Here is a 14,346-nt window from a genome sequence, read left to right on the forward strand (position 1 = left end):
TATGTTCCCAGGTGCAGGATTTTCAGTTAGATTTCCCTTTCGCCTTTTCCCTTCGTTTCTTATTTTTCACTCGCTGTCAGTCGCTGCTTCTTGCCTCACCTTTCTTTCTGCCACTCTCTCTCAGCTTTTCTCTATGGCCTTTTAGCCTCTCTAGACCACCTTCGCTAGTCTCATTTATTTATTTATTTATTTATTTATTTATTTCCAACATTTGTATCCCGCCCTTCTCACCCGAGGGGACTTAGTCTTCCACCACCTTCTTCCGTATTTTTTTGGTCTGTCTCTCTCTTATGTCTGTCTCAATGGTAGGTGTTGCATATTTTATCTTCCACTATCTTTTACCCAGTCTTTGGGTTCCGCTTTGGGCTTTCTGCTCTGCTCGTTTCCTGTTACTTTCAGCTTCACCTCCGGTCTGGCCTTTTGTCCACTCTTTGTTTTGAAGAAGCTGGGGTAGTCACAACAACATGGCTCCCAAGGTCAGTTATTGTTTCTTCTTCTGCCTTTTAAGGAATCTTCTTCTGCCTTACTCTCAGGCTCCATAACAATAATATGTTTATTGTTTGGTTCAAATTTAGTTTAAGATCAGCAGTCCCATTCTATATATAGTTTTAAATAATAGTTGTGATAGTTTCAAAATTAGATTAAGTTATATCAATAATGTCTCAATTAATTCCTCTGACAGTAACTTTTGGCAGTTGGTTTTCTCCGGCTCTTTGAGCTGTTTAATTAATTTTATTGGTAGCTAATTGATTATTAAATTTTGTATTTGATCTTCATACAATTGATTTTAAATAAGTAAATAATAAATTATTCACCCTAATAGGAAAGGCTTTTACTGTGCAGGAAGAGAACTTCTTCTTTCTCTCAGTGAGGCTCCAGGTCCCTGCTAGCCTCGCTTCTTTTCTTCTTCTTAACCTAAAATGAGTGGGGCAGACAGTTAGTGCGGGCTTTTGCCCACTTCCCACAGGGCAACCTGCTTGCCACAGGCCTTGAGGGGTGGAAATCTTTAGGACCTTTGAAAGTGTCCAGCGGCTTAGCCTGACTCAATCAGCAGGGGTGAGAGGGAGCTACAGCTCTACCAGGTCATCTTTTGCACTTGGCTTGTTGAGAACCTTCAGCAAGTCCTGCCTGTCTCCATTTTCGCTCACCGGAAGTCTCCCAGGAGATTCCTGTTTCTGAAGTTAAGTGGGGCATCGGAAGATCAGAGATCATTCATCTGAATCTTGTTTTCAGGACTTTGTCTTTAGAAAGTCTGGGTTTCGGACAACAGTGGAAACCAAGTCTAAACACAAACACATATAGCCTGAAAGTAATTTTTTCACAATGTTTTAATAGTTCTGTGCAAAAAACACAATTTGTGTACAGTGAACCTCCAGAATGTGAGAATACCACTGTCTTAGACATCCATATAAACAATTTGGGATGTTGGAGTATCTGGGATTTCTGAATTTTGAACAAGAGATGCTGAATCTGTGGCACAATTGTGTTTGCAAAATTTTAGATAAATTAATACAGAATTGCAGTCAGTAGCTGCTGACAAGCTAATAAGTGGTCAGTTTGACATTTCATGCTTTCAGGTGCTTTGCATTTATGTTGTATAAGATAGTTTTCCTCCTCTAGGTAGGCACAGAGGAAAGGAACAAAGCACATGTTCTATCTTTTAGGGAGGGAGAAGAAGTTAAACAAATTGTGTGAAAAAAGGGAAATTGATTTAATCTGAAATGTATTTGAGACATTTAAAATATGTGCATGCTCTGGAGCAGTCCACACCAGGGTATACAAATGTTTTGAGACTGAAAACATTACTTCTTTGTCTAAGTAGACCTTGTTTTGGCTCTATCTAGACCTTTTGCTCACTTTCTCACCCTTTCTATTCAATAGTGTAACTGACAAGAAAGGCTTCAATTGGCAGGATTTTAAAAAAATAAACTTATGGGAGGAGTTTTCAAAGGGAAGTGAGGAGGGTGTAGTTTGGCAACATGAGTGATAACAAGGCACTGATAACCCTTGAATCAACTATAAGATCCTTTATCCAACCCTTTGAATCATTACATTGTGCCTTGCTGTATGCATTGCCTTCCATTGGCTCCAGTGGGATGGTAACGGCATTCCATGTAGTCATGCCAGCCACATGACCTTGGAGGTGTCTACAGACAATGCCGGCTCTTCTGCTTCAAAATGGAGATGAGCACCAACCCCCAGAGTCGGACATGACTGGACTTAACGTCAGGGGAAACCTTTACCTTTACCCTTATGCGTAAAAGGCGTAAATGAATTTCATGTTTAGACTTGGGTCTCATTTCCATTATGTATGCCAGGGGTCCCCAAACTAAGGCCCGGGGGCCGGATGCGGCCCTCCAAGGTCATTTACCTGGCCCCCACCCTCATTTATAATATAATATTTTTATATCAGTTTTAATAATATAATATATTGTATATACATATAATATTGATAATAATATTATGTTATACAATATAATACTAAGAATAATACCATATAATAATATTAATTATATGTTATATATTACATATTATATAATAGTATAGTGGTATAGTTCAATATAGTAATATATAATGCTAATATTGTGTTATGCTAATAATATAATATATTGTATGTACATACAGCTGCTCTGAGTCCCCTTCGGGGTGAGAAGGGTGGGATATAAATGTAGTAAATAAATGCAGTAAATAATTAATTAATTTTAGACTTAGGCTCGGCCAAAGTCTGAAATGACTTGAAGGCACACAACAACAACAGTCCTAATTAACTTGCCTATCTCATTGGCCAGTAGCAGGCCCACACTTTCCATTGAAATCCTGATAGGTTTATGTTGGTTAAAATTGTTTTCACTTTTAAATATTGTATTGTTTTTTCGTTGTTGTTGTTGTTGTTGCACTACAAATAAGACACGTGCAGTATGCATAGGAATTTGTTTGGTTTTTTTCAAATGATAATTCGGCCCCTCAACAGTCTGAAGGATTGTGGACCGGCCCTCTGCTTCAAAAGTTTGGGGACCCCTGATGTATGCAAATACAGGTATTCCAAAATTCATAAATAAATGAATAAATTTGAAAGCCAAAACCCTTCTGATCCCAAGGATTTTGGATAAGGCATACTCAACCTGTATGTCAGCATCCTGCACATTCTGGGAGAGAAATGAAATATGATGTTCTGCGTAAATAATCAACTGCAAAAAGCCATGGACATTCTTAGCGACATAGACTATTTTTTAATATGAAGATGGAAGAACAAAGCAACATAACCACATGTTTGTTAAGGAAAATGGGAGCATCCCTGGGTGGCAGACTTAAGACTCTGCACAAGATTTGCCATGACTGTTATAATGAAAGGGTTTATCGCATACTCTCCATGAGAACTGGGGTTGGTGAGAGGGGGGTGAATCTTCACTATGACAGTCAAGAGATTTCCTGTTTGCACCTGCTCTTGTGCCTGTTCTGTTTTGCTTACGATTGTATACTCTGCTTGGTACAATATTGACAATAGAGCTTGAAAATTAAGAGAGATCCCACAGTTCCTGAAGACAGCATAATTATAAGGGTCAACTTGATAAGACATACAATCTTCAGAAACCTGCAGGCTTCCCTAATAAAATATTTATTTCAGTCACTGTTGGACATCCAGAGTAGTACTAACTTTTCATCAAAGAGATGTCAGTCTAAAGCGGTTTCCTCATAATATTAATAAAATCTACTTTTTCTTGTTTGAATTCACTAAATTGTAAACTAATAGCATTTTTAGTCCACCTGCCACGGGTCAGTTTCACAAAATGTATTTAAAAGATCCTTTCTACTCATCATGCAAATCTATAAACATCTTTAAAATCCTGTGAGGCTAACTGCTTACTGCTGAATAAGTGTGTATGAAGTTGTAGATTTAAATTCTTTGATAAACTGACTTACTAAATAATTTTATAGTTAGAAAGTACAATTTTTTCACACAGAGACACACACACTCATTGCATTTTGTTATAATTTTCCAGCAACACACCATATCATAACTGAGGAAAATTAATTTGTTGTTATTTGCCAAAAAGTTAACTCTATCTTATGGTGACAATATAAATAAAAAAAACCACCCAAGGCCCGTGTTCATGTCATCTAGCAAACCCAGGGCCATGGCTTGTTTGAATTAATCCATTCTTGAGCAGAGCTTTTATTTGCCTACTATCTTCCAGTTTATGTCTTTTATGAGATTGTGCATGGTGTAGTACTCCAAGTGTAGGGCTACAAGTCCGGTAACCAGGGGTCAAATCCCGCTCAGCCATAGAAGTGTATTGGGTGAACTTTGGGAAGTTATACTCTCTTAGCCTCAGAACTCCCTTTGAAAAAATCTTGGCAAGGAAATCACATGATGTGTTCACTTTTAAGGTCTCTATATGTCGGAAATGACACAACAACAGCATTGCCTTTTCCACTGGACCACGATATCTCATAATATACCTCAATTGAGTCATCTTGACTTCTATAGAGTGTTCATAAATATGGCCCCAAGATCCATTAATTTGTCTTTTAAGTGGTCTATGGTATCTGTAGATCCGAAGTCCAGCACAACATTTCAAATGAGTTGATTTTCTTCCTGCTAGCTTTCTTCACTAACCAGCTTTCATAACTATACATAAAAATTGGAAATAATATGGCATGGATGGTTTTAACTTTGGCATTTAATGATATATCTTTATTATTTCTGGAGTGGGCTGTATTATTCTTTTTGAATACACAAATGGAGTTATTCTTTAAAACATTTTCACTTTCTTATTGACTACATTGCATGAATGTCATAAAACTGCTATTTAGTGAGGTGTGATACCATCATTTATGCCTTTGTCTACAGACTACATTATAAGTATACAGGGTATTATAAATTTCCTGGTAACCTGTCATTACTTTTCAAATATCACTTTGGTTGCTTTCAGGTTCAGTTTGATATGTGAGATTATTAAATATGTAATCAGAAGAGAAGGAAAATCAAGAAATGTTGGGTCTTAAGATAAAGACCCTCTGCCACATTCTGGGAGGAATGAATTACAGGAAAGGAATAACAGGAAATCTTTCCTTCAGGTATATTTCTAAATGAAAATCCAAATTAAATATCATGTAACAGTAAATAAAGTGTGACAGAAGATGGCATGTTTCCATATAGCACTCTATTTCATCTATTTAAAACAGGTGTTTGGTGTTACCTAACAGCTAGAATTGGGGCTATAAATCAGCATGAGATTCATCAAAATGGATCCCTGCCACTTCACACTCTTGCCCCAGCTGACTTAATTCATGGTGCTCAGCAGTAGGAGCATTATATGCACCTTCCTCCCTTCTTTTTCTCCCTCCTTGCAAAAATGTCAAGAGAGACAGAGAGAGAATATTGAAGGAGATCCTTAGTGTCAATGAAATATCCCACTGAGCTAAAAATGCACAAAGCCTTGGCAGTCCTTTCTAACAGGGGAGCTCTGCCTTGACATATCCGTGCCCTAAAAATAGTGAACAGAAGAAGAAAGATGAGAGATCTTATGTATTATACATAGTTTTTAATACACATGTGCTTGGTGGACTCATAAAATGTTCAATAGACTGCTCGAAGTTGGGACCCAGACTTTATTGAATTTGTTTTCAAAAGAAGAGTTCCCAGACAATGGTAGTGTTTTGTACCAGCAGCCCAAGTTACCGATGCATTTGTCCTTGATTTCAAAACATGATTTTAGCACTCTACCCATAAGAAGTCTAGATGAAATATAAAGGTATGACACTAAAAGATTTGCAAGCAGAATAATAGAAGGACTGGATATTTTCAAATGAAAGCATACTCACTAAAAATGTACGTAGGAGACAAGTAAGGTTTTAAAATCTCAGCCCAGTTGAATTTGAGAACAATTTCAGTTCTGTTATTGTGCTGTTTTTCATATCCAAATGATCTTCAGAACAATTCAGGATTTTTTTTGTTGGCACATGTTGTAAAAAGCCTTAGGAAAAGGAGATGTAAGCTGAATAATAAAGGACTATATCCCCCATTATGATGAGCTCTTCACACATGCAGTAGCAGTGGTTTTCATGCCAGAGAGTCCACTCTTTGTTTTAGTCTGAACTTTAAAGGAATTGTTCAAGAGCTGGAGCTATTGGGAAGTTGGGTTTCTTTCCACACTATGGATGGGTATTGTAAAACCTGAAATGTATTCATGGCCCCACTGACATGAAAGCCAACAATGCCTCTCTAGGCTTATGTACACTTTCATATCCAAACAAGATTGTTATTTGACTTCCATCCTAAGCCAAACTGGGCATTAACTGAAGCTGATCCAGATGGTGGCTTAACTTGCTGACCACTACAGAAAATGCATTATTGTATAATGAGCACAAAGATAAAGTTTAAACTGAGCACAAATATATATATACAATACACACTTACTATTTTAGTGGACATAAACATATAGAATAGTCGACAAACAAATAATTTAAAATGTCAAAGGATGATGAGCTAAATCCAATGTCCCAACTAAAGCAGACTCATTCAGTACATTATACTTACATAAGCATTCAGTTGTGTTCATTCAGTTTAGTCTAACAATTGGGTTTGGTGCAATAATTTGCCAATAGTAATATATATTTAATAGCAAAACTGCAGGAAAAATACATTGATTTAAAAAAAAACTTTTTAAAAATCAATGTATTGGTGATAAAGCTTTAAATCAATGATTTGGCGATTTTAAAAAAAACTTTTAAAAAAATCAATGTATTAGTGATAGGCACACTAGATAGGGCATAGGGCAGGAAGGTGGGGTTATGGAGGCAATGTGGAAGAGAGAACATGGGATCACAGACTGCCAAACCAGGGTTGTAATGCTACTATGGGGATGTGAGATAATGAAATACCTATCCCAGGATATTACCATTCCCTTAAATAAATAAATCTCCATCTATACTGTTATTATAATGCAGATTGAACTGGATTATATTGCAGTGTACTCATATAATCCAGTTCAATGCAGTTCAGTCTGCATCATATGAGTCTACATTGACCATATAATGCAATTCAAACTGTGTAGAAAGGGCCTCAGTTGGGATGAGACAGCAGGTGTCGTAAAGTACTTGGGTATATCACGTTCTGCTCTCTTTTCACTAGCAGGCAAACACTTTCTTATGTAATCAGACAATTGACTTTGTGCTGAAGAGATTTTAATGGATTATGCTTGACCTTTCCATTTATTATTCCTTAAATGTGTTTTACAATGCTTTAAAATAAATTTGAAAGGGATATCCTATTTAATGATTTATAAACATTTGTATTATATCAGTAATCCCTGAGTTGCAAACATGAGACTTACAAATGCCTCATAGTTAAGAATGGGAGTGAGAAAACAGAAAGTGAGAGAAATCTACCCCTAGGATAGTAAATTGACTACTGGGAGAGTTATCATGGAAAAAAGGTGTTTCAACTGAAACTTTATCACCAATCATTGTTTCCACAATAAGCCAAAAATTAATAAATCTAATTGTTACAGGAATAGAGAGGTCACATTTTCTGAACAGGGGCACAGACAGCAAAAAAACAAAAAAACAAAAACAAAAAAAAAACCTCAGGGTGTTAACCCTTCCCTATGCTATCCAAAGCTCTCTCTTTCTCTCTCTCTTTCTCTCTCTCTTTCTCTCTCTCTCTGTCTCTCTCTCTCTTACCCTCTCTCTCTCTCTCTCTCTCTCTCTCTCTCTCTCTCTCTCTCTCTCTCTCACACACACACACACACACACACACACACACACACACACACGTATTAATTTGCTTGAAAGAGTTTGGAGAGGAAACTGTTGCCCAGGACTCCTGAAGTTGGCTAGTCTTGATCAAACCAAGGAGAAATGTTAACATTAATTTCCAGAGACATCTATTATATATGTACTAACCGAAATAAATACTGGAAAAAATACAATTCTAAAGCACACCCAGAAAACAGCATAAGTACTTCTCGGGACTTCTTGGTGGCTGGCCTTCTTGGTGGCTGCTCCTCAACTCTGGAACTCCCTTCTTTCCAGGGAAGCCATAATGGCCCCCTCTCTGCTGTCCTTCCGGCAGCAGGCCAGAACCTTTTTATTCAAACGAGCTTTTAAAGATGAAAGTGTTTGAGATCTGGTTGGGGATGCTGTGGTTTTTAACTTTGAATATATTTGATGGATTTCAACTGAATTTTTCAATACTGTTTGTGTTTAATTCTGTTTTATGTTTGTATGTTTGTATATTTTAAATTTGATACCAATGCTTTTATGTCAAGCTGCTTTGAATTCCCTTTGGAGAAATAAAGTGGGGTATAAAATAAATAAATAAATAAATAAATAAATTATCCTATTGCAATACCCCTTTAACTGGGCAAAGTTTAGGATAGATGTTAAAGCTATACAATGGGATACCCCTTCAAGGATTGCTCCCAAATATAGGCATCTTCCTGCCATTCCCACCATTACCTGTGCTAAGGGCTGCTGCGAATGTTAGTTCACAACATGATGGTTCATGAGAGGCCCATAATTCTCGACTCTACTATAAAATATAGTTTCTTTGAAATTCAGTGCAATCTAGGCTAAAAGAAGCTATGGCCATAATAATAATAATAATAATAATAATAATAATAATAATAATAATAATAATAATAATAAGACAACAACAACAACAACTTTATTCTTATAACCCGCCACGATCTCCCAAAAGGGGGGTGGCTTACATGGGGATCAAGCCCAGAATATACAAGAAATTCAAGTTACATAATTAAAGACATATAACAAATAAAACAATATAATTAAACCAGTTAAAAACCAGAAAATAAAACATCAAAAATACAGCAGTCAATGTCATATCAGCCACCTTTGGCTTCTGAACCTGATCCAGAAATGAACTACGACCAGGATGAAGCTTATTCTGACTTTTTACCTAGTCCACAGAGCTCTTTCCAATTACAGCTGCCGGCTGTTCATAGCCCGGACGATTCCTTAATTGGGAGAGAAAGTGAAAATATTACTCCCATGGCTGAACCAGATGTTCTTAGTTCCCCAGAGAATGTGTCCTTCAGCAGAAGGGAGTTTCTGCATCGCCAGAGATCTGAGAAACAAGAACTCCGCAGGAGTAACCGCTTGGCATCTCGAGGGGATAATGGATAGAAGGTTTTCCCTTGGGAACCTTTAGGGAGTTTGGCTTTCCTTGTTTGTGATCAAATCTAACTTCCATAAAAGTGTTTTGCACCGTGGACACTTCGCGGTGTCAACTTTGCTATTTCCTGAGAAAGGTTCACTGACTCTAGCTCCTGTTTCTTCCAAGCCAAGTTTCCAGATCCGGGCGGCCGAGCCGCGACTTCCGAGTAGACCCGGATTAAGTCTACTTCCTTGCCTTGTTCCTGAACCAAGTTTGCCTCAGCTTCATCACGTTCCTGCCTTGTTATCAAAGACTTTCTAGTGACTTTGGACTTTGTTATTTCAGTCTTGCTTCCTTGCTTTTCCCCGCTCAGGAACTTTCCAACAGTTTTGAGCGTGTTTCAGTTTCTGGACTTTGGACAATAATATTGGATATTTCTCTTCAATTCTTTGGACTAAATCATACCTTTTCATAAAGGACTATATTCTGCTCAACCTTTCCACCTATTTATTCCTGGATTTATAATTGTGTTAATAAAGATATTATATGATTATTGTCTCTATCTGGTTTTCAGTGCTCACGTTGCCTGGGGTGCAACAGTCAACATTACAACCAGTGCTGGAAAAAGTGGGAATGTTCAGATATGAGAGGAAGGACAATAAGGCTTGTGCAAAAATGCAGAGGAATAGGGCTGGGGCTGGGCATAAAGTGCTGGAGAAAGTATTAAATTGGGGCTATATGTGTGTGTTTCAGCTGATATATGCTACTTTTTTATGTCTCTAGGAGTTTCAAACCACCAAAGCATCACCTTAGTCTATAAAGAAAGCTAAACTTGTGGTACTCAATTATGTTAGCTCCTGGTGGTGCAGTGGATTAAACTCTTGTGCCGGCAGGACTGATGACTTGAAGGTTAGGTTGCTGACCTGAAGCTTGCTGGTTCAAATCCATCCCGGGGAGAGCGTGGATGAGCTTCCTCTATCACCTCCAGCTCCATGTGGGTACATGAGAGAAGCCTCCCACAAGGATGGTAAAAACATCAAAACATCCTGGCCAACGTCCTTGCAGCAGGCCAATTCTTTCACACCAGAAGTGACTTGCAGTTTCTCAAGTCGTTCGTGACACACACAAAAAAATCCCAATTATGTTCTAGCTACAGAGAGGAAATCATGAAGAACAGAGGGAGCTGTATCCCATAGGATGGCTGCACAACTTTTAAAGACTAGCAACTAAAACACATTTTCTTTTTCAATCACTTTGCTTTTTAAATCTTTGCTTTCTGTGTTAATTTTCTTTCCCTATGAAAAAGTGAGTATTATCAACAAATACATTGAAGCAGTTTGGAGTTCTATTGATTGCAAAGGAGAAAGTTAAGCATGTAGTAGTTATATCATTCCCATTAAAATCAATGAGACTAAAATATGTTTTACTTTGGCTACACCATGTGTACTTTTTAAAAAATTAGAATATTTTTCCTTACATATATGGGATAAATATAGAGAGATGTGACTGAGTGTTCCAGAGAAAGTCTTTAGATAACTTTTTTCACATGATAAATGAAGGTGCCAATGAGAAATGAATGCAACCAGGTCCTTTAAAAATATGAGCTTTTCTATGAAACCCATAGGGTTAAAGGGCTGGTATCCAAGAAAGAGTGAATTATTTTTTCAGTGTTGTCCTGAAATTTAGGGATATTGTGGGATTTTCTGCCTTGAATTCTGGGTTACATGGCTGTGTGGAAGGGCCCTTAGATTCCTTTTATTGTTCTGGGGTACTGGAGACACATGCAGCACCAGAATGAATCTTTCTTTCTCAAGAGAATGTGTTACAAATCTTCCTTCAAATACCTTGCAAAAATGCAGTGAACATGACCACTTCTCGGTCATTTCCTTTGCTTAATGTAAAATATCTTACATGTAGTTGTTCAGACTTAAATATCTAAAGATGGAAGCAAAATGTAAGTTCCAGAATAATATGTTCATCAATTATTTCAAGCCTGACATAGGGAAAGCAGTTTCATCTATTACTACAAGTCAATACATGGCAGTACAATGTAAGTGTCTTCCATTTTCCCCTATTTCACGCTAGATTTGTCTGATAGATGAGTGTACTTAAGTAAATAGCACATACAATTTTAATAGGGCAGGTGCTCTGAATGTACGGGGAAGGTCATTCCTATTATTTCAATTAACAACATAAGCTACAAAAACACATGAGGGAGAATTAATTTAAAGCCTCAATTTAATGCTACTGGTAAGGACATCTTTAGGCCTCTTGGTTGTCTTGACAACTCTTGCATCCCAGACAGCAGAAGCCAATCTCTGCAGTTCCCCTTCTCAGCATACAAACAGTTCAGATAGTACATTAGCAAAGAATATGATGCCCATGTAAATGCTGAAATATTTTCGTTGCCATAGAGATAAGAAGAATGGCAAAAATACAGGAGCACTTGACATACTCCAAGGCAGACTTTTAATTAAAAAAACCTCATATGACAATGCCAAGATGGCGGACCGCACCATAGTGCTTTTATGCTCACCCAGTTCATATAAAATAAAATAAAATCTGAGCTCAAATAATATATTTGCTGGTGAAGAGGAGCTAAAGAAGTATAGATGAATGGTGAAATGAAATGACCTAGGAGTGAAACCATAATTATAACAGTATTTTTTTAACTATTGCTAAGTACCGGCCAGTTAAAAGCACCCAAAAAAGGAAAAGTGTCATTCTTTCTGCAGCACCTTTAATTATGTTTAGGAGAAAGAAAGGCAACAAAATATGTATCAGTGAGAAAAAATAGGAGCCTCTGATGGCCTAGGGGATAAAAGCCTCGTGACCTGAAGGTTGGGTTGCTGACCTGAAAGCTGCCAGGTTCAAATCCCACCCGGGGAGACCGCGGATGAGCTCCCTCTAACAGCTCCAGCTCCATGTGGGGACATGAGAGAAGCCTCTCACAAGGATGGTAAAACATCAAAACATCCGGGCGTCCCCTGGGCAACGTCCTTGCAGACGGCCAATTCTTTCACTCCAGAAGCAACTCTGGTTGCTCCTGACACGAAAAAAAAGTGAGAAAAAATAAACTTCCATATTTGGAAATATTTAATAATTTTCAGTGTAATGTTGCTCACAACAGTCAACCACATTATTGTATATTTGCTACTTAAAACACTGGCTTTATTTAGCATTTGTGAAGTTTTTGTAGCCTATATGAATTATCTTCCATGTTAAATGATTCCTTGCAATGATTCCTTGTACATTTGCAATAATTCCCGCTTACAGTTTTTTGCTCATGCCAACTCTGAGACAACTTAGCAGACCAATAGTGCGTAAGAACTAACTAGATGTATCATCATGACAAAATATGGATAGTTTTGACATTCTGTGGTTAACAGACCAAAAATCCTATTGGGCTAGAAATATAGGTGTATAATTAATGCTGCTTCCAATTGCACAGTCACCAGTTGATTTCAGACCTGCCATAGAGAAATAGTATTTATGCCAAAAACAAGTAAAATGTTGGCCAAAATCCAAGAATCTCTTGTATATAAGACAAGGTGATGACAGTTCTAGGTGGAACATGGGAGGTGAACTTTAATTAGAAGAGCAACGTAACTTATTTGTCAGTGGCGTTCTTTGGTAGGAGTTTGGTGTAGGACCTATTTCTATATAAAGAGAGATGTCTATTGAATTGTTACTCCTAGACTTGTCCCATTAACTTAATGACACATACTCAAGTCTTGATTGAACAAGCCCTTTTCATCGAATGATCTAAATTCCTATCGTAGGGAACATGTCCACAGGAGAACAATTTGATTTTTAAGGGGGCAATTTGAGAATGAGTTATTAATAGTGGGTGGCTCAGTGTGTTAAAGCACTGAGCTGCTGAACTTGCAGACAGAAAGGTCCCAGGTTCAAATTCGGGGAGCGGAGTGAGTGTCCGCTGTTAGCTCCAGCTTCTGCCAACCTAGCAGTTCGAAAACATGCAAATGTGAGTAGATCAATAGGTACCGCTCCGGAGGGAAGGTAACAGCGTTCCATGTAGTCATGCCAGCCACATGACCTTGGAGGTGTCTACGGACAACGCCGGCTCTTCGGCTTAGAAATGGAGATGAGCACCAACCCCCAGAGTCAGACACGACTGGACTTAACGTCAGGGGAAACCTTTACCTATACTTATTAATAGTTATTTTTTACATTTCTTGTTGTTTTAGCAGCCTCATATACAGTATATAAATATATATTGTGACACACATTTTAAAAATTAAAATCAGAATGTATAGTTGGTGAAAATGGAGAGGGTGAAAGCAAACTCAGAGAGGAGTGGTGAGAGCACAGAGTAATAACTATAAAGTGCAAACACACAGAAAAGTGAGGCAACTTCCTTTCCAAACACCCCCACTCCTCCCAGTGTTCTTTTAAGATTATAAGCTATACGAAATATATAAACATGTCTTTTTCTTCTACATATGAATGCAGTGAGAAATCTGTGAAAAAGTCCAAGGCAAAATTACTACTTTCATAGGTAATTCAATATTTTAGTATGAAAAAAATGATTAGCCACAAGAAAATTAATATCTGGTGACAGGATATTCTCGCATATTCTCACCAAACACATGCAATAAAGTTGGACACTTAAGTTCTCTGAATTCAGTGCAGATGTGTCCAGAGGAGGGCAATTAAAATGATCAAGGGTCTGGAGAACAAGCCCTATGAGGAGTGGCTTAAAGAACTAGGCATGTTTAGTCTGCAGAAGAGAAGGCTGAGAGGAGACATGATAGCTATGTATAAATATGTGAGGGGAAATCATAGGAAGGAGGGAGCAAGATTGTTTTCTGCTTCCCTGGAAACTAGGACGCGGAACAATGGCTTCAAACTACAGGAAAGGAGATTCCACCTGAACATCAGGAAGAACTTCCTCACTGTGAGGGCTGCGGAACTCTCTCCCCCGGGCCGTGGTGGAGGCTCCTTCTTTGGAGGCTTTTAAGCAGAGGCTGGATGGCCATCTGTCAGGGGTGCTTTGAATGCAATTTCCTGCTTCTTAGCAGGGGATTGGACTGGATGGCCCATGAGGTCTCTTCCAGCTCTACTATTCTATGATTCTATGATTCTATGAGTCAAAACAATTTGGGCTTTTATTTTTCTAACTCGTTAATGGCATGTTTTTGGGAAGCTTGTTTAGACCAAGTGAGTGGCCTTTTAGGCTTCCCCCACATGAATAGGAGTTCACT

Source organism: Anolis carolinensis, chromosome 3 (assembly GCF_035594765.1).
Source record: "Anolis carolinensis isolate JA03-04 chromosome 3, rAnoCar3.1.pri, whole genome shotgun sequence".
In the NCBI taxonomy this organism is placed as follows: domain Eukaryota; kingdom Metazoa; phylum Chordata; class Lepidosauria; order Squamata; family Dactyloidae; genus Anolis; species Anolis carolinensis.